The sequence below is a fragment of the Oncorhynchus clarkii genome, chromosome 5 (genome assembly GCF_045791955.1).
Source record: "Oncorhynchus clarkii lewisi isolate Uvic-CL-2024 chromosome 5, UVic_Ocla_1.0, whole genome shotgun sequence".
Lineage (NCBI taxonomy): Eukaryota > Metazoa > Chordata > Actinopteri > Salmoniformes > Salmonidae > Oncorhynchus > Oncorhynchus clarkii.
The window spans coordinates 40,574,264-40,597,025 of NC_092151.1; positions in this window are offsets into that span (position 1 = coordinate 40,574,264).

Below are 22,762 nucleotides of genomic sequence, written 5' to 3' on the forward strand. Positions count from 1 at the left end.
TCTAGGAAGAGTCTTGTTGGTTCCTAACTTATTCCATTTAAAACCAGTTAGAGATTGGGGACAGTATTTCCACTTTGGATGAATTGCGTGCCCATAGTGAACTGCATCAAAATCTGTCCTAAATTGCTCATATATGCATATTATTATTAATATTGGATAGAAAACACTCTGAAGTTTCCAAAACCGTTTGAATTATGTCTGTGAGTATAACAGAACTCACAGGGCAGGCAATCTTCCAAACAAGTTTTGAAATCCTGAAAGTTGGGGCAACTTTGACGTCATCGCCCCTTCCCTTCCCAACAAGTTATGGATCTGGAAACACTTCCTACGTCTTCCACTAGATGTCCTCATTCAGTAGAAAGTGTAATGGAGCATTTGCTGTGAACTTTGACCTAATGGGAAGGAAAGTATGCCATTTTGTTGTGGCGCGTTTGTCTTTGATTGCTACGGCTGTTCCAATCAGCCCCAGATGAAAATGAATGATCCGGTTGGAATGCTATTGGATATATATGATTATAACATCCTGAAGATTGATTATGGACTTAGTTTGACCAGTTTCTTCGACCTGTAATATGTCTTTTGGAAGTTTTGGAAGTTTTCATGCAAAGTTATCCTGGACCAGAAATCATTTTTTGGCCATGTGAGCTGAAAGTGATAGCAAATGCTGCTACTTGGACACTAGAATTGAACATTATGAAACAAAACGATTTATTGTTGAACTAGGACTCCTTGCACTACATTCTGATGAAAGATCATCAAAGGTAAGGGAACATTTATGTTGTAATTTTGTATTTCTGTTGACTCCAACATGGCGGAGAAATATTGTTACGTCTGAGCGCCGTCTCAGATTATTGCAATGTTAGGCTTTTTCCGTAACGTTTAAAAAAAATGTGACACAGCGGTTGCATTAAGAACCAGTGTATCTTTAATTATACAGTGCCTTGCGAAAGTATTCGGCCCCCTTGAACTTTGCAACCTTTTGCCTCATTTCAGGCTTCAAACATAAAGATATAAAACTGTATTTTTTTGTGAAGATTCAACAACAAGTGGGACACAATCATGAAGTGGAACGACATTTATTGGATATTTCAAACTTTTTTAACAAATCAAAAACTGAAAAATTGGGCGTGCAAAATTATTCAGCCCCTTTACTTTCAGTGCAGCAAACTCTCTCCATAAGTTCAGTGGGGATCTCTGAATGATCCAATGTTGACCTAAATGACTAATGATGATAAATACAATCCACCTGTGTGTAATCAAGTCTCCGTATAAATGCACCTGCACTGTGGTAGTCTCAGAGGTCCGTTAAAAGCGCAGAGAGCATCATGAAGAACAAGGAACACACCAGGCAGGTCCGAGATACTGTTGTGAAGAAGTTTAAAGCCGGATTTGGATACAAAAAGATTTCCCAAGCTTTAAACATCCCAAGGAGCACTGTGCAAGCGATAATATCGAAATGGAAGGAGTATCAGACCACTGCAAATCTACCAAGACCTGGCCGTCCCTCTAAACTTTCAGCTCATACAAGGAGAAGACTGATCAGAGATGCAGCCAAGAGGCCCATGATCACTCTGGATGAACTGCAGAGATCTACAGCTGAGGTGGGAGACTCTGTCCATAGGACAACAATCAGTCGTATATTGCACAAATCTGGCCTTTATGGAAGAGTGGCAAGAAGAAAGCCATTTCTTAAAGATATCCATAAAAAGTGTTGTTTAAAGTTTGCCACAAGCCACCTGGGAGACACACCAAACATGTGGAAGAAGGTGCTCTGGTCAGATGAAACCAAAATTGAACTTTTTGGCGTAAAAGCAACACAGCTGAACACACCATCCCCACTGTCAAACATGGTGGTGGCAGCATCATGGTTTGGGCCTGCTTTTCTTCAGCAGGGACAGGGAAGATGGTTAAAATTGATGGGAAGATGGATGGAGCCAAATACAGGACCATTCTGTAAGAAAACCTGATGGAGTCTGCAAAAGACCTGAGACTGGGACGGAGATTTGTCTTCCAACAAGACAATGATCCAAAACACAAAGCAAAATCTACAATGGAATGGTTCAAAATTAACTTAAGGGGGCTGAATAATTTTGCACACCCAATTTTTCAGTTTTTGATTTGTTAAAAAAGTTTGAAATATCCAATAAATGTCGTTCCACTTCATGATTGTGTCCCACTTGTTGTTGATTCTTCACAAAAAAATACAGTTTTATATCTTTATGTTTGAAGCCTGAAATGTTGCAAAAGGTCGCAAAGTTCAAGGGGGCCGAATACTTTCGCAAGGCACTGTATGTAGAACATGTCTCTTTATTCAAAGTTTATGATGAGTATTTCTGTTATCTGGCGTAGCTTTCTATAATTCCTCCGGATATTTTGGAGAATTTTCTGAACATGGCGTCAATGTAAACCGAGATTTATGGATATAAAATGCATATTATCAAACAAAACATAAATGTACTGTGTAACATGTCATATGACTGTCATCTGATGAAGATTTTCAAGAGGTTAGTGATTGATTTTTTTTTAATCCTGCTTTTGTGGTTTTTATCTTTTGCTGGAAAAAATGGCTACGTTTTTTCTTTGGTTTGGTGGTGGTCTAACATAAATAAATATATGTTGTGTTTTCGCCGTAAAACATTTTAAAAATCTGACACGCTGGGTTGATGAACAAGGTGTTTATCTTTCATTTGAGGTATTGGACTTGTTAATGTGTGGAGGTTAAATATTTCTAAAGAATATTTTTGCATTTCCTGCGCCACCTTTTCAGCTGAACGGGGGGGGGGGGGTTCCCTGTTTTCTCGGGAACCTTCAATGCTGCAGTATTTTTTTGGTACACTTCCCCAGATCTGTGCCTCAACACAATCCTGTCTTGGAGCTCTACATACAATTCCTTTGATGATCTGACATACACTGTCAACTGTGGACCTTATATAGACAGGTGTGTGTGCCTTTCCAAATCATGTCCAGTCAATTGAATTTACCACAGGTGGAATCCAATTCATGGAGGCAGGTAGCCTAGTGGTTAGAGTGTTGGGCTAGCAAACGGAAGGTTGCTGGATCAAATCCCTGAGCTGACAAGGTAAAAAATATGTCCCTCAGCAAGGCAAGCCACTGTTCTCCAGGTGCCATGGATGTTAATTTAAGGCAGCCCTCCTCACCTTTCTGCTTCAGAGGGGTTGGGTTAAATGTGGAAGACACTTTTAATTCAATGTGTTGTCATATAACTGACTAGGTACCTTTCCTCAATCAAGTTTTAGAAACATCTCAAGGATGATCACTGGAAACAGGATGCACCTGAGATCAATTTCTAGTCTCATAGAAAAGGGTCTGAATACTTTGTCATTAGAATAATGCTTGAACAAAAAAAAAGTTGAATATGTGCTTTATTTTCCATAAAGAAAAAAATGAAGACATTTAAATAATCTTCCACTTTGACATTTTGGAGATGGGAAAGGGGCCGATAAACCGGGGGGAGAGTGTGCGGAATTCCACCCGGACGGGCAGATCCCGGGTGGACAGCTATACCTTCTACCCGAGACGTACCGGGGAGATAGGGGTCCGGTGGTGATCCGCTTGTCATCTATACCTGGAGGTGGTCTCGAGGAGGGCCGACCGGGCTCTCTTCCAGGTACGACAACAGCGGCGGACAATCTGGGCAGAAGGTATGCCGATTTCTTCTTCCTGCTCAGGGAACACCCCAGGGAACACTGAATAGGAGATAGGCCCGTGTCAGAGCAAGGAAGGGTGTTGCGGGCGTATTCGACCCACACAAGCTGCTGGCTCCAGGTGGTGGGATTGGAACCCAAAGGACAGTCTGACCGACGACCTAATGAAGGTGCAGAATGACTTCCAGAACGGACGCGAAATGAGGACCCCGGTCAGAGACCATGTCTACTGGTAGTCCATGGATCCAGAAGACGTACTGCACCCGTCTCTTTGGCAGAGGGTAGTTTGGGGAGAGGAATGAAGTGTGTGGCTTTGGAAAAGCAATCCACCGTAGTCAGGATGGCAGTGTTGCCATCAGACAGGGGAGACCCGTGCCAAAGTCAAGGCAGATATGAGACCAGAGACGATGAGGGACAGGCAGAGGTTTGAGGAGACCAGCTGGAGCTTGCCGAGGAGTCCTGTTCTGTGCACAAACTGTGCAAGCAGCGATGAATGCGGACACGTCAGGGACCATGGTAGGCCACCAAAAGCGCTGTGGCACAAAGGCCAGGGTCTGACGGGAGCCCGGGTGGCAAGCAAGCTTGGAGGAAGCAAGCTTCCAGGACCGCAGAAAGGACAACGTCAGGAATGAACATCCGGTTTTCAGGGCCCCCCTGGGGTTCGGCTGGGAACTCTGCACTTCACAGACCTGCTTCCCTATTCCCTAGCTGAGTGCCGTCGCCAGGCACGAAATGGGAAGGATGGTCTCGGGTTATGGGGTCGTAGTCGCGGGGCTATAGCGGCGGGACAGTGCATCTGGCTTGACATTCTTGGATATGAGAGGGAGAAGTTGAACTGTGTGAACAGCAGGGCCCATCTGGCTTGCCTGGAGTTGAGGCACTTGGAGGTGCGGAGATACTCCAGGTTCTTGTGGTTGGTCCACACGATGAATGGATGTTCTTCCCCCTCTATCCAGTGCCTCCATTACTCCAACACCATCTTCACCGTGAGAAGCACATGATTCCCCACATCGTAGTTCCTGTCCGTGGCGTTGAGGCAATGTGAGAAGAAGGCGCAGGGATGTAGCTTGAGGTCCAGGGCAGAACGCTGGGACAGTACAGCCCCCACTCCGACATCAGAAGCATCAGCCTCCACCACGAACTGACGGGATGGGTCAGGACGAACCAAGATGGGAGCTGTGGTGAAGCGATGTTTGAGGTCCCGAAACACCCAGTCAGCAGCTGGAGACCACGTGAACGGAACCTTGAGCGAGGTGAGTGCTGACAGGGGGAAAGCCAGGGTGCTGTAACCCCGGATTAAGCAGGGATAGAAGTTGGCGAACCCCAGGAAATGTTGCAGCTGCACCTCGGAAGTAGGCTGGGGCCAATCAACCACCTCTCTCAACTTCCCCGGGATCCATTTGTGCACACCCTGCAGCGATGATGTAACCCAGAAAAAGGATGGTGGAGCAATGGAACTCGCACTTCTCTGCTTATACAAACAGCTGGTTCTCCAGGAGGTGTTGGAGGACCTGTCGTACGTGGAGCACATGTTCTTGGGTGGAGCAGGAGAAGATCAGGATGTCATCGATGTAGACAAAGACGAACCGGTTCAACATATCGCAGAGAACATCATTGGCCAGAGCCTGGAACACAGCAGGGGTCGTTGGTGAGGCCAAATGGTATGACCAGACACTCGTAGTAACCGCTGGCAGTGTTGAAGGCGGTCTTCCACTCGTCCCCTTCCCGTATCCTCACCAGGTGGAAGGCATTCCGTAGATCCAGCTTGGAAAACACGGTGGCCCTCTGGAGCGGCTCTATCCCCGAGGAGATGAGGGGTAGGAGGTAGCGGGTCTTCACCGTTATGTCGTTGAGACCCCAGTAGTCGATGCACGGGCGCAGGTTCTTGTCCTCCTCCACAAAGAATAACCCTGCGCTAGCAGCTGAAGAAGAAGGACGGATGAATGCAGCTAGGTAGTCCCCAATGTAGGTCTCCATCGTCTTGGTCTTTGGTCCCGACAGAGAGTACAGTCGTCCTCGGGAGAGTCGTGCTTGGGAGAAGGTCAATGCCGCAGTCATAAGGTCAGGGCGACTTCCGAGCCCCCAGGAAGGCGTCCCAGGGCAGGTTGTGCTGACTTCAGGCAATGGGTGTGGCAGAACGGGCTCCAGCCCATGATGGCATCAGTCGACCAGTTAATGAGAGGATTGTGCCGCTGGAGCCAGGAGAATCCCAATACCACGGGAATCTGAGGAGAACTGGATAGCCTCGCTGTGATTCCCTGACACAGGTCGGTTGATGGGAGTGGTGTTGTGGGTGACCCAGCCTACAGATCGCCCGTCCAGCGCTCCACAATAGGTTCCTCTCACTGGTATTGTCAAGACCCTCGTGGGTGTGGAAGTGTGTGTGTGTGAATGGGATAGCACTGCAGTCAGGTGGTTTTCGGGTTGGGCCTCTATGTCCCCCCTCCCAGCAGTGTCTTCTCTCTTCAACTGCTGACCTTACAGTGCCTTGCGAAAGTATGCGCTTTTAACTGACCTCTGAGACTATCACAGTGCAGGTGCATTTATACGGAGACTTGATTACACACAGGTGGATTGTATTTATCATCATTAGTCATTTAGGTCAACATTGGATCATTCAGAGATCCTCACTGAACTTCTGGAGAGAGTTTGCTGCACTGAAAGTAAAGGGGCTGAATAATTTTGCACGCCCAATTTTTCAGTTTTTGATTTGTTAAAAAAGTTTGAAATATCCAATAAATGTCGTTCCACTTCATGATTGTGTCCCACTTGTTGTTGATTCTTCACAAAAAAATACAGTTTTATATCTTTATGTTTGAAGCCTGAAATGTGGCAAAAGGTCGCAAAGTTCAAGGGGGCCGAATACTTTCGCAAGGCACTGTATATGGAGTTGAGTTCCACAATCCTCATTGTCCTAGTTCCTCAGCAACTGGCCTGCCTTATCAGGAACTGAAACCAAACCGCCACCCTTTGCCTCCTTCCTTATAAATATTGAGCAATAACATGTTTGATCAGAATATCAACTTTTGGCACTTCCCCTTGTCTCACTCAGTACTTTGCATACCCAAAGTTCCTATTCACCCTTCATTGACCCTTAACATATACATTTCTTATAAGTGTAAAGTTATCAATACGTTCTAATATGATGACAGGAATATGTATATTTCAAGACAGAATCCAACAGGTGGAAAAGTGAATGTTTCTCTGTCTCCCAACTTCATAATTGCATTGATCTCAGTAGAGTCATGTTTTTAACTTGCCTTATGTTTGACAGCCACACTTCAGGATAGTCAGACAGGGCAGACGGGGAATCTCCAGCAGAAGATTGAGGGTCTTTACCTCAGTGTGAAACAGAGGAAACACTACCTCTACCGTTTGATAGGTAAGCCCCAACAACAATATGACCTCAAACACATTATTAATCAAGCAGTAAAACTGATATGTGAAAGAAAATGCATTTGTCATACATATCAGACCATGTTTATGATCAAATGTAGGCATGATGTATGTTATTCATTCATCTAATGCAAAACATTTCATTAAACTGAGAAATTACATGACAATAAACAACAGATTATCTTCTGAGCCATAACTCTGCATGCCTTGTACAGTATATCATAATTCTATGACAGATCTGTCAGAGTGGATTCTAATCTCTTCACCCAATAGACACAGTTATACTAAGTAATTCTTAAGTTCCCCACAATTTTTAATGTATCTGTATTTACACTCCAATATATTAAACAATTTATTTGTGATTCTTTGGCGTCACATTTTGGTTTCTAGTTACTTGTGTCCATGGCTGTGCCACAGCTGTGTGGTTGCGCCCCGACAGTGACAAGTGGCAAGCAGGACATCCTGATTGGAATAAAAAGTAAATATGTGGTTTTTAAGGACTTTACTTCTATTTACATGTTTTTAAATAATGTAATTAATTACTTCCTAATAATTACTCCTGACTCAGGCTGGTACAACCTGTCCCTACCTGCTCTGAACTGCTCCGGGTGTCTGAGACATTGGACAGTGGGGCTGGACGTACTTGTAAAGAGTGGCTACTGGCCAGCCACCGTGACTCACCAGACCATCTTCACAGTGGACCTCTTCAAGTCCTTTAAAGACATGAAGGGGTTGGCCCCAGGATTCTCCCATCAAGCCTTTGTGGGAATGCTTAATGGAAGAACAAAGCACTTTGGCAGGGTAAGTGTGTATCCACTGTTCTAATAATATGATAATTTTAATGAATTAGCTGTTAATATTTGTCCCTAATATAAAAATTGCCCCCTACTTATACCGCTGTATGTTTAACATGTTATTAGAGTGGAAAGATATGTGGTGACACATTCCAGAAGGCATTCCTTGAGTGGACTTTCGACACGGATTGAAATAGACACGTTTTGTGTAAGCGATCTCCTCCATTGTCCTGCCTGGTTTGGATGGGAAAGCCTCAAGGTTTTTACTACCTTCTTATGTGTTGTATGTTTTGTTCAGGGAATAATTATACCTTCTTAAAGTGCATGCTGTTCTTTTTGTAATGAAGTATATGTTTGTGGTGATTGAGGTGGTTAATTTCTGTATTACCAAATGAGGAGAGAGACAAACTTCACACACCAGTCAGAGTTATACTTAAACTACATATTTAATAATAAGAGCTTTGCAATAGCACTGACTTTCAACTATTACCCATTTCTAATGAACCGTTGATTGTCAACAAAATGGCTACTGAGATTTTTTATAAAATCGATCCACCCCCCTTCTCGACATGACAAACCACAGATATTAGGAACAGTTCACAAAGGAAGACTTTTACTTGAGAGAGGAGTATCCCATAGCCAGATAGCATTCACTATAAATTATCATTCAGTTTGGTCCCTAAAACGAGGTTCTAATCTCGTTCCTGGTACTTCATAGAAGAAAGACACCAACTCATCCGTTGGCATAAATCACCACCAACTCTAGATACTCCCATCTCAAGCAAACCCCTCTTGACCCCACTCCTGGACAAGCTCACTGAGGGGAGTGAACTTCTAGGTCATACACAATCCCAGGATAAGTGCAACATCAGAGAGGACATACAATGGTTCCAGACACTGCCATACACACCTCCCCCCAATAGAAAAGGAGGGAGTGACTTGCACACAGACATTGTGGAGACAAATAATTGTTTCCCCATGAATCACTCCATCCCTTCACATGGTTTAAGAATAGGTAAAGACACATTCACATATGAAAACAATGTTCCATCCTGTCCTCTTCCCTTTCTGATATTCTGCATAGCAGCAAGGACATGTGAAAGAAAAGCCTGACCTCTCCCCTCTCTGGGCCCCAAGTAACTGAGCCCCAGCTGAGGGAAGAAGTGCAACTGCCAACACCAGAGTCCAAAAGGATATATTCTAATAACAAGTATATCACATAAGCATATTATGCAGATAAGACATCTTAATTATCTATGTTACCCAACTAATTATGATTCATCCGCCACATTCCCCTCTCAAGGGACTCTGCCCATTCTGGAGAACCAGAAGAGTAGCATGGTACCTTACTAACAGTAGTTGCAGAGTATATGAATTATAAAAATAAAAAAACACAATCAAAATTTAAAGAAAATAGAGAATCAAATCCCTTCAATATCGAGTACCTTATTTCCATATAAATTTACAACCTTTATACTACAAGACAGACTTGCACATGTTTAATCATACAGAATAATACATTGTTGAAGACATAAAATTAAAAAAAACAACAGAACAAATAAATGCTCCAGTGGAAAATAGTCACTCTCCAAGCACCAAACACTGACTGAACCCACCCTAACGGATTCCAGTCGATGTCAGGCTGGTGTTCCCTTTTGAGAACACCACTAAGCTCTTTCAAATGTTCCACTACAATAGTCAAATATTAATCTCCCTGGGGTATGAATGTATAGCAGTGATCTCCTATAATTTGACACACCCCTCCTTCATGTGCTAGCAACAAGTCAAGTGTCACATCCCATCCCCGTCGCCAAATGTGGTGGTTAATTTCTGTATTACCAAATGAGAAGAGAGACAAACTTCACACACCAGTCAGAGTTATACTTAAACTACATCTTTAATAATAAGAGCTTTGCAATAGCACTGACTTTCAACGATTCGCCATTTCTAATGAACCATTAAGGGTGTCAACACTATGGCTACTGAGATCTTTTATAGCAAAGATCCACCCCCCTAGTCGAAATGACAAACCACAGATATTAGGAACAGTTCACAAAGGAAGACTTTTACTTGAGAGAGGAGTATGGTCCCTAAGACGAGGTTCTAATCTCGTTCCTGGTACTTCATAGCACAAAACCACCAACTCATCCAATGGCATAAATCAATTGTCAACTCTAGATACTCCCATCTCAAGTAAGAGGGGAGTGAGCTTCTAGGTCATACACTATCCCAGGATAAGTGTAACATCAGAGAGGTCATACAATGGTTCCAGACACTGCCATACACACCTCCCCCCATTGTGGAGACAAGTAATTGGTTCCCCATTAATCATGCCATCCCTTCACATGGTTTAAGAATAAGTAAAGACACATTCACATATGAAAACAATGTTCCATCCTGTCCTCTTCCCTTTCTGATATTCTGCATAGCGAAAAGAACATGTGAAAGACAAGCCTGACCTCTACCATCTCTGGGCCCCAAGTAACTGAGCCCCAGCTGAGGGAAGAAGTGCAACTGCCAACGCCAGAGTCCAAATGGATATATTCTAAAAACAAGTGTATTACATAAGCATATTATGCAGATAAGACCTCTTAGTTATCTATGTTACCCAAGTAATTCTGATTCATCCGCCACATGCTATATTCCAGTTGGTGTAAATTTCAGAAGATTAATTGTCAACTAAAAATTCATTTTCCATGAAGAAAATTTGTGGGACAGTGATTTGTCATTTTGCTTTTTCCAAATCCCTCCGAGACACACACAGACACATACACAGAGAGGTTGGAGCAACACGATCAGATGACTGGGAGTTGAGCCAGCAACCCACCACTCTAGGCTACTTAACACATCTAGGCGGTTTGGATTGATGTATTAATTTGTGATGTAATCTTGCAGTCTGACTCTCTATCTAGTGTTGAGAAGGGCTTCTATTATGGTGTCTTTTGAGGAAAAGTTGATGATGTGATCCCTCGTCAAACATGTCCATACAAAGACCAATCATTTATCCATTCTCACAGTTTCTATAACATAGCTTAATGTCACCCAGTTTAGAACTTGATCCTTTTAAGTTAATCTCTGAACATCACTGTGATTTTCATGTTGTAGACACCAGGCAAAGGAGTGTGTGTCACGTCAGAGTGGACAGCGGCCAAAGAGACGTCAGGAAATGAATCTGCCAAAGTAGAAGGAGGGCCTTGTGATAGCAGTTTGCCGACACGACGTGCTCCTCAAGGCCCTCAACATGGACAGAGGAGAGATATATTCTATGCATCTGCAATGTACTTGCAGAAAGAGCTGTCTTCTGCTGGAACTGTGGGCTTTTTATGCTGCTGTGTTGCATGCAAATACTAGCCATATTTGCAGAAAGTTGTGCAGGCGTGTCCAGAGTTGGAAGAGCTTCTAAAAATGCACCTTCTCCTTTCCGTTATGCCCTTGCCTATTTTGATAAAGGTTAAATAAAATACAAAATAAACACAACCAGAGAGGAAGTCGAACAGGTGAACAGTTTTATGTCCAGAGCTGCTGTCACGACAAAGTACATGTCCAAGGCTGTTAAGTGTATTATAATAACATAACTAATGCTGAAAAGGTTTAGGATTGAAACAGAATTCCCTTAAAAATGTTGAACTACTAAATGGTCCTTTATATTTCAGCTCCAGCACACTTCAATTAAAATGATAAACCTAATTGCCCCTCTCCTGGACTGTCACCTTGCCATGTTGGAGAGGCTTGCGTACTCCAATGACCCTGAGCGCTAAGCCAGAGGCGGTTAATACTCCCGGCAGGTGCAACGAAGCCGGCCAGGTCGAAGGGTAGGAGGCAGACGAAGCAGTCCATGGTCCTCCATGTTGGGGGTTGGGCGTGGGGCTAACTACCCCACCCCGGAAAGAAACAGAAACATTGATGAATGGAAAATAAATTGCCCCATAGCAGGACATTTTTTTGGACACATGTTACTGCTAAAGGGAGAAGCTGACAGTGAAGGACATTTACTTTTTGGGATTAACTGATGATGATACGATGATGTTACGTAATGTTCCTGTAATTGCAATCTTTACGTTGATTGGTTAGGCACAGAGTAGTAAATGATTAGAATAGCAGACTAAAGACAGACATTATTACAATATTGGCAATGGACTGGAATAAGAGGAAGTTGATGAGGTCCAGCAGTGGCCTGAAGGTATTTTAGGGTCCAAACAAATAGAGCAAAACTGAAACGTACAACCAGAAAAAGCTCAAACCAAGTTTATTCTACCCACAAGCATATATTTCTACCTTCTGACTAGGCGGAGATGACACCTTACATGTCTAAGATAAACACTCCTTCTCTGTTGTTAGGCAGAAACCCAATAGGTTCCTCTCACTGGTATTGTCACGACCCTCATGGGTGTGGAAGTGTGTGTGTATGGGATAGGACTGTAGTCAGGTGGTTTTCGGGGTGGGCCTCTAAGGCCCCCCTCCCAGCAGCGTCTTCTGTCTTCAACTGCTGGCCTTATATGGAGTTGAGTTCCTCATTGTCTTAGTTTCTCAGCAACTGGCCTGCCTTACCAGGAACTGAAATCAAACTGCTACCCTTTGCCTCCTTCCTTATAAATATTGAGCAAGAACATGTTTGACCAGAATATCAAATTTTGGCACTTACCCTTGTCTAACTCAGTACTTTTCCATACCCAAAGTTACGATTCACCCTTCATTGACCCTTAACATATACATTTTTTTTTCGTGTAAAGTAATCAATACATTCTAATATGATGACAGGAATATGTATATTTCAAGCCAGAATCCAACAGGTGTAAAAGTGAATGTTTCTCTGTCTCCCAACTTCATAATTGCATTGATGTCAGTGGAGTCATGTTTGTAACTTGCCCTATGTTTGACAGCCACACTTCAGGATAGTCAGACAGGGCAGATGGGGAATCTCCAGAAGAAGATTGAGGGTCTTTACCTCAGTGTCTTTACCTCAGTCTTTACCTCAGTGTGAAACAGAGGAAACACTACCTCTACCGTTTGATAGGTAAGCCCCAACAACAATATGACCTCAAACACATTATTAATCAAGCAGTAAAACTGATATGTGAAAGAAAATGCATTTGTCATACACATCAGACCATGTTTATGATCAAATGTAGGCATGACGTATGTTATTAATTCATGTAATGTAAAACATTTCATTAAACTGAGAAATTACGCCCCGATAGTGACAAGTGGCAAGCAAGACATCCTGATTGGAATAAAAAGTAAATATGTGTAACGGTATTCGTCGTCGGATGAATAGGAAGAGGAATCATCGAACCAAAGCGCAGCGTGGTAAGTGTTCATACTTTTATTTTAAACTGAACACAATAACAAAAATAACAAAGCGAATAACCGAAACAGGTGCAGAAGGTGCAGAACACTAAACAGAAATTAACTACCCACAAAAATCCTGAGGGAAAAAGCTATCTAAGTATGGTTCCCAATCAGAGACAACGATAGACAGCTGTCCCTGATTGAGAACCATACTCGGCCAAAACAAAGAAATACAAAAACATAGAAAAAGGAACATAGAATGCCCACCCAAATCACACCCCTGACCAAACCAAAATAGACACATAAAAAGCTCTGAGGTCAGGAGGGCGACGCTGGAGGCTCCGGACTGGAGGGTGTCTCTGGAGGCTCCGGACTGGGGAGCGACTCTGGAGGGAGGAGACGCTGGGGAGACCTATAGGAGGCCTGGTGCATAGAGGAAGCACCGGATGAACCGGGCGTTGGAGCATAGGGTTCAGTGGAAAGATATGTGGTGACACATTCCAGAAGGCATTCCTTGAGTGGACTTACGGCAAGGCTTGAAATAGACAAGTTTTGTGGAAGCGATCTCATCCATTGTCCTGCCTGGATGGGATGGGAATCGCAAGCAATAACGCTTCCATAAATCCTCAAGGTGTGTACTACCTTCGTATGTGTTCGATGTTTTGTTCAGGGTATAATTACACTTTCTTAACTTCTTGGCGCACTGATCCCTTTAGCGGGATCATTTTCGTCAACATCTGCTGAATTGCAGAGGGCCAAATTCAAATTGAATTACTAAAAATATTTAATTTTCATGAAATCACAAGTGCAATATACCAAAACACAGCTTAGTTTGTTGTTAATCTTAAGCCTATCCCTCCTTTTTCGAACATTTTGTTAAAAATCGCGCAACTTTTCAGCGTCCTGCTACTCATGCCAGGAATATAGTATATGCATATGATTAGTATGTGTAGATAGAAAACACTCTGAAGTTTCTAAAACTGGTTAAATCACGGCTGTGACTATAACAGATCGTGTGTTTCATCGAAAAGCGCAAGAAAAACTGCTCACTGAAAGCTAAAAATAATATCCATGCGTCACTTTCATGGATTGTTAAAAGGGCACAAAATTAATTATGGACCTGCATGCAATTCCTACAGATTCCACACGATGTCGCCATTGTCGTCATTATCCGGGGAGTTATTTGTTGGTAAAACCAACTAACTGGATTCCATTTCTTCCGGTCTCCGCCAGGATGTTTTGAAGTGCACATTTTCGGCCATTGATTTGAAGACGAGGAGCTATTGAATACACATCGCCCCGTGATCATTTTGATAGATTATAAACGTTTACTAATACCTAAAGTTGGATTACAAAAGTATTTCGAAGTGTTTTGTGAAAGTTTATCGTCGACTTTTTTAATTTTAAAAAATGACGCTGCGTTTTAAAACAATGTTTTTTTCTGAATTACACAGCTTCCATAGATGGCTATTTTGGGTATATATGGACCGATTTAATCGAAAAAAAGACCCAATAGTGATGTTTATGGGGCATATAGGAGTGCCAAGAAAGAAGCTCGTCAAAGGTAATGAATGTTTTATATTTTATTTCTGCGTTTTGTGTAGCGCCGGCTACGCTAAATCTTTTGTTTACGTCGCTTTCAGGCATTTTGGGGTGTTGCATGCTATCAGATAATAGCTTCTCATGCTTTCGCCGAAAAACATTTTAAAAATCTGACTTGTTGGCTAGATTCACAACGAGTGTAGCTTTAATTCTATACCCTGCATGTGTATTTTGATGAATGTTTGAGTTTTAACGAGTACATTTAGCATTTAGCGTAGCGCATTTGCATTTCCAGGTGCCTAGTTGAGACATCTGCGTCTCAAGTAGGAGCAAGAAGTTAATCCACCTGTTGTATCAGATTTCAAAAAGCTTTACAGTGAAAGCAAACCAAGCGTTTATGCTAGGGCAGCTCTCTCAGCAGACAAAACATTACAAACAGCTAGCAGCAAAGTAAATTGGTCACGAAAGTCAGAAAAGCAATACAATTAATCGCTAACCTTTGAGGATCTTCGGATGTTTGCACTCACGAGACTCCCAGTTACACAATAAATGTGTGTTTTGTTCCATAAAGATTATTTTATATCCAAAAACCTCCATTTGAGAGAGAAAAGGTCTGCTCCAAGCTGCTCGCGCATGCAAAAATCTAAGGACACTCAGCTATCCACTGACCCAATGTGATAATTCTCGCTCATTTTTCATAATAAAAGGCTGAAACTATCTCTAAAGACTGTTCACACCATGTGGAAGCCATAGGGAAAGATATCTGGTGTATATCCCTTTAAATGGAGGGAAGGCATGCAATGGAACAGAGAGGTTTCAGAAAAACAGCACTGCCTGGTTGGATTTTCCTCAGGTTTTCACCTGCAATATCAGTTCTGTTATACTCACAGACAATATTTTGACAGTTTTGGAAACTTTAGAGTGTTTGCTATCCTAATCTGCCAATTATATGCATTGCTTCTGTGCCTGAGAAATAGGCAGTTTCATTTGGGTACTTTTTTCATCCAAACATCAAAATACTGCCCCCTAGTCTCAAGAGGTTAAAGTGCATGCTGTTCTTCTTTTTGTAATGAAGCATATGTTTGTGGTGATATATTCCAGTTGGTGTTCTTTTCAGAAGAAGATTCATTGTCAACTAAAAGTTCATTTTCCATGAAGAAAATTGTGGGACAGTGATTTGTCATTTTGCTTTTTCCAAATCCCTCCGAGACACACACAGACACATACACAGAGAGGTTGGAGCAACACGATCAGATGACTGGGATTTGAACCAGCATCCCACCTCTCTAGGCTACTTAACACATCTAGGCGGTTTGGATCATGTACCAATTTGTGATGTAATCTTGCAGTCTGACTTTCTATTTAGTGTTGAGAAGGGCTTCTGTGATGGTGTCTTCCAAGCGAAAGACGATGATGTCATCCTTTGTCAACTTGTTTCTTTTAAGTTAATGTCTGAACATCCCCGTGATTTTCATGTTGTAGACACCAGACAAAGGAGTGTGTGTCACGTCAGAGTGGACAGCGGCCAAAGAGACGTCAGGAAATTAATCTGCCAAAGTAGAGGAGGGGTTTGAGATAGCAGTTTGCCGACACGACGTGCTCCTCAAGGCCCTCAACATGGACAGAGGCGAGATATACTGTATGCATCTGCAATGTACTTGCAGAAAGAGCTGTCTTCTGCTGGAACGGTGGGCTTTTTATGCTGCTGTGTTGCATGCAAATACTAGCCATATTTGCAGAAAGTTGTGCAGGCGCGCCCAGAGTTGGAGAAGCTTCTAAAAATGCACGCTCCCCTTTCCGTTATGCGCTTGCCTATTTAAATAAAGTTTAAATAAAATACAAAATAAACACAACCAGAGAGGAAGTCGAACAGGTGAACAGTTTTATGTCCATAGCTGCTGTCATAAGAAAGTACAAAGTACATGTCCAAGGCTGGTAAGTGTAATATAATAACATAACTAATGCTGAAGAAGGTTTAGGATTGAAACATAATTCTCTTAATAATGTTGAACTACTAAATGGTCCATTATATTTCAGCTCCAGCACACTTCAATTAATATGATACACCTAATTGCTCCTCTCCTGGACTGTCACCTTGCCATGATGGAGAGGCTTGCGTACTCCAATGACTCTGAGCGCTAAGCCAGAGGCGGTAAATCTCTTACCTAGAAACGTGAAGGCAAACCAGAACTGAGATTCTGGTGCCAAAGGAATACTGAAAATGCATTCGTCAAATCAATCGTGGTATCGCCCCCAACAGAGTAGTAACATTAGGAACCACCGGGGCACGGGCAAAAACTGCATCGTTCACAGGCTTTAAGTCCTGGACCAATCCCCTATCACATTAAGGTTTTCTAAGAGTCAAGATAGGGGTGTTACAGGGGGATTCTGGACAGGAAATTAAAGTGCCATTAGCTAACAGGGATTCATGAACAGGAGTCATACCTGCTATTTCCTCCCTACCGAGTGGATACTGTGATCTACAAGGGCGCCTGGTATCTTTAGGAGTGACCACCATTGGCTCAACTCCCTTTATTCTCCCAAAATCATATTTGTCCCTTGCCCATAGGCATTCAGGGACCCCTCTCAGGAGGGGGGAGTCTTCACTCAACAACATGATATTGGTAGAAAAAAGAAACCTGATCATCACCATGCACACACCTCTCAGTTCGCGTTTTCTCCCAGTCTATAGCATCAACCAAGCATTTCATCCAAATTCCAGTATCCACCCATTCTACTCTGTCTGATTTTGCCAGGGGCACATGTGGTGCGCTATCCTCAAACAGGTAGCGCTCTTTCTGTGCAGGGGTTAGATTAACCCCTAAAGCACAGAAATCACTGCTACTACAGTGCCTTGCGAAAGTATTCGGCCCCCTTGAACTTTGCGACCTTTTGCCACATTTCAGGCTTCAAACATAAAGATATAAAACTGTATTTTTTTGTGAAGAATCAACAACAAGTGGGACACAATCATGAAGTGGAACGACATTTATTGGATATTTCAAACTTTTTTAACAAATCAAAAACTGAAAAATTGGGCGTGCAAAATGATTCAGCCCCTTTACTTTCAGTGCAGCAAACTTTCTCCAGAAGTTCAGTGAGGATCTCTGAATGATCCAATGTTGACCTAAATGACTAATGATGATAAATACAATCCACCTGTGTGTAATCAAGTCTCCGTATAAATGCACCTGCACTGTGATAGTCTCAGAGGTCCGTTAAAAGCGCAGAGAGCATCATGAAGAACAAGGAACACACCAGGCAGGTCCAAGATACTGTTGTGAAGAAGTTTAAAGCCGGATTTGGATACAAAAAGATTTCCCAACCTTAAAACATCCCAAGGAGCACTGTGCAAGCGATAATATTGAAATGGAAGGAGTATCAGACCACTGCAAATCTACCAAGACCTGGCCGTCCCTCTAAACTTTCAGCTCATACAAGGAGAAGACTGATCAGAGATGCAGCCAAGAGGCCCATGATCACTCTGGATGAACTGCAGAGATCTATAGCTGAGGTGGGAGACTCTGTCCATAGGACAACAATCAGTCGTATATTGCACAAATCTGGCCTTTATGGAAGAGTGGCAAGAAGAAAGCCATTTCTTAAAGATATCCATAAAAAGTGTTGTTTAAAGTTTGCCACAAGCCACCTGGGAGACACACCAAACATGTGGAAGAAGGTGCTCTGGTCAGATGAAACCAAAATTGAACTTTTTGGCAACAATGCAAAACGTTATGTTTGGCGTAAAAGCAACACAGCTGAACACACCATCCCCACTGTCAAACATGGTGGTGGCAGCATCATGGTTTGGGCCTGCTTTTCTTCAGCAGGGACAGGGAAGATGGTTAAAATTGATGGGAAGATGGATGGAGCCAAATACAGGACCATTCTGGAAGAAAACCTGATGGATTCTGCAAAAGACCTGAGACTGGGACGGAGATTTGTCTTCCAACAAGACAATGATCCAAAACATAAAGCAAAATCTACAATGGAATGGTTCAAAAATAAACATATCCAGGTGTTAGAATGGCCAAGTCAAAGTCCAGACCTGAATCCAATCGAGAATCTGTGGAAAGAACTGAAAACTGCTGTTCACAAATGCTCTCCATCCAACCTCACTGAGCTCGAGCTGTTTTGCAAGGAGGAATGGGAAAAAATTTCAGTCTCTCGATGTGCAAAACTGATAGAGACATACCCCAAGCGACTTACAGCTGTAATCGCAGCAAAAGGTGGCGCTACAAAGTATTAACTTAAGGGGGCTGAATAATTTTGCCTGCCCAATTTTTCAGTTTTTGATTTGTTAAAAAAGTTTGAAATATCCAATAAATGTCATTCCACTTCATGATTGTGTCCCACTTGTTGTTGATTCTTCACAAAAAAATACAGTTTTATATCTTTATGTTTGAAGCCTGAAATGTGGCAAAAGGTCGCAAAGTTCAAGGGGGCCGAATACTTTCGCAAGGCACTGTATATAAACCCTCACACTGCACTGACTCATTCTGTAATGTATCACACAGCCATTGTTTCTCATAATGGAAATCTCTTGTCAATGGTGAAAAATGGGAGGTGCAATGTAAGCCTGCTTCAGACATGACACTGCCCTCGTAGCCCCAATGGGTTTTGGCTATTGAAAAAACACGAGCAAACACGCAAGCCTCAACGGTTTTCTCTACTCTCGGAAGGGTGTGACACTTTAAAAACAAATGCTCTTGTTGCTCTGAGGATTTTAGCACAACTGTCCCTGTCTCCTCATCACGTCAAAACTCCTCCTCCTGTCCCTGTCCTGGATTGTACAGGGTTGTCTGTGCCGGCGACCCCGTCTGCCAGGCTCCAGGTTGCCAGGCTCCAGGTTATCCTCTGCCTGATGGGACTCCTTGTGGACCCCACTGTTGATGTTGCTCGACCACGTGAGGTGGCCCGACCTGCCATTGGTTGGAGGGTGGCTGCCACGGCTGTTGTTGGAACGGGGCTGTCCATGCAGGTGCTCTTTTGACTCCTCTTCTTGCCCCCTCCCTTTGGGCCCCTCTTCTCGGCCCACCCCTGCCGTGTTCCTCTGTGGATTTGTTGGCTCGGAGCAGTCAGCAGCAAAATGACCTGGGTTCCTACAGTTGTAGCACTTGCGCACACCACCTCCTTGTCCTGTCCCTGCTGGGGCTGCTCCCTGGTAAAACATTATCTGGGCAGCCTGTAGTTTCTGTGTCTTCACTTTTTCTTCCTTCATCTTTTCTTCCTTCTGAGTACTTTGTTGTCTCCCAACTGATGCAGGTAGTCCTCACAGCATTCTCCTGGCCCGGTGTCAGACCCCTCACCAGGGTGTCTTTCAGCAGATCCCCATATGCATGTTAGTTTGTTCTGATACCACTGTGTAGCCTGAAACAGGTCTCAAGTCTCTTTCTGAAAGCCTCCAGAGCCTTGTCTTTCTTTATAGTGCATTCTCTGATGGTAGTCCAGTCGGTCTTAGTTGGATACATCTCCACAATCCTGGCCAGCAGCGCCGTTATCTGGTCCTGATACGCACCATTCTCAGCCCATAGGTAGTTGCAATCAAACTGTCCCTGTACATCCGGCCCACCTGAGTCCCAGTTTCTTTTTACAGATATGGGCTATCTCAGCAGCAGATGGTTTCTACTGACCCACTAATACATCTGCTGAATATTTCACAGTGTCCTTATTTGGGTCTGGCAGGTCTTCTACAATGTTTTTGATTTCATCATGTCTCCACGTCCTCTGGACATACACAATGAGGCTCCATGCTGCGGCGGCAGGAATATTAGCAATATCAGGTCGAGGCTAAGGGTTGGGACAGACCATCAGAGGGTATTGTCGATACATGTCTGATGCTGGGTCGTACGGGGAGGGGGTAGAGACACGCCTCTCCGTCCTGGCCTGTAGACGGTCCTTCAGCGGGGGAGTTGGGGTACCCCTCCGTCCTTACTTTCCTCACTGGAGCTGAGTGGAGGAGCATTGAAAAAAGGATTGTTGATCTTCTTACCCTTCTGGCGTGCTCCCCCCACCGTGCCTCCAGTGGGACTGGCCGGGGTCACTCCAGACCCATTCACGGTGATTGATCGTGCCAGACGATCAATCACCGTGGTGTTGGGAGAGACAGGGGGTGGGGCTGCAGGGACAGTCTCTGTCATCATCATCCTTCCTATTCCTTCTCACTGTTTAATCTTTCCCCTTCTTTTCTCCTTCCTCAGTCTGAACTACCATATTCTGACAGGGTTTTCCTCGAAATGGGTCCTGTCTCTTCTTTCGTTTGTCAGCTTCCTTTTTCCCATTTCCTGAATTTCACCCAGTCCATTTTATCATTTTTCCCGAGTTTACCTTCCTTCTCTATCAATTTCTGTCCCACTTAGTGTCCCTGTCAAAGGAAAACCACCCTCTCTATGCCATTCTGTTTCAGAATATCCCTACCCCATTTATCTACGATAACCTTCAGGGCTCCAGTAGGAGGGTCCGGAATGCCTGGTTCTTTGCACCCGCGCGCACCCATGGCTCCTTAGTCACACACACACACAAACACAAAATCTCTCTCACACACACACACACACACACACACACACACACACACAGGGAGAGAAAAACAGTTATAACAAAAATTCCTTAGGTACTCACACAGAACTAAAATGATCACCCACACAGGACTGGTCAGATGTCCACACAGAACATCAGAACATAATTGAAAGGTTACCCACACAGAATCAACCTACCTCGCTCACACAGAACTCTCCTACAAAGATTACCTACACAGGATTTCAAACCCTGTCTATATGTACAGGGAAACCCTGTTATCAAAATATTACCTAGTGGTCCCAAAACAAAACAGCCACACAGGGTAACCCAGGGCATACCTGACTAGCACATTTAAATAGACCGCACCAATCCCCACTGTGATCAATTCAGTGTCAGGACGGCTTTAGGTCGCCTGCAACCGACCAGTGGCAGAGTTTCTTTGAGTCCACAAACTCTCAGATTACTCTCCTCTGACTCGGCCATGCTTACGCCTCCAAGGTGCCCCCCTCTCACAGGAATACACACTCAGAGCCCACGTAACAGAGGCTATTGTTAAAAAACTCAACTTCAAGCCTTGTTTGCTCACCTCTTTAAAAAAAAATGTAAACAATGTTCGGGATGTGGTATCCACTCAGCTTGCTCCCTCTCAGATCCTAGGTTGGTCCATCTGCTCCGTTCTCAAAGTGTGGTCTCCCTGAGATCCCAAGTTTGAGGGATCCCTTGTGCACGATTTACCCAGGTCGTCAGGAGCCGTCACCGATTGAAGATTCACATCCCATCCCCGTTGCCAAATGTGGTGGTTAATTTCTGTTTTACCAAATGAGAAGAGAGACAAACTTCACACACCAGTCAGAGTTATACTTAAACTACATCTTTAATAATAAGAGCTTTGCAATAGCACTGACTTTACACGATTCGCCGTTTTTAATGAACCGTTGAGTGTCAACACTATGGCTACTGAGATCTTTTATAGCAAAGATCCATCCCCCTAGTCGACATGACAAACCACAGATATTAGGAAAAGTTCACAACTTTTACTTGAGAGAGGAGTATCCCATAGCCAGATAGCATTCGTTATAAATTATCGTTCAGTTTGGTCCCTAAGACGAGGTTCTAATCTCGTTCCTGGTACTTCATAGCACAAAACCACCAACTCATCCAATGGCATAAATCAATTGTCAACTCTAGATACTCTCATCTCAAGTAAACCCCTCTTGACCCCACTCCTGGACAAGCTCACTGAGGGGAGTGAACTTCTAGGTCATACACTATCCCAGGAAAGTGCAACATCAGAGAGGACATACAATGGTTCCAGACACTGCCATACACACCTCCCCCCAATAGAAAAGGAGGGAGTGACTTGCGCACAGACATTGTGGAGACAAGTAATTGGTTCCCCATTAATCATGCCATCCCTTCACATGGTTTAAGAATAGGTAAACACACATTCACATATGAAAACAATGTTCCATCCTGTCCTCTTCCCTTTCTGATATTCTGCGTAGCGAAAAGAACATGTGAAAGACAAGCCTGACCTCTACCATCTCTGGGCCCCAAGTA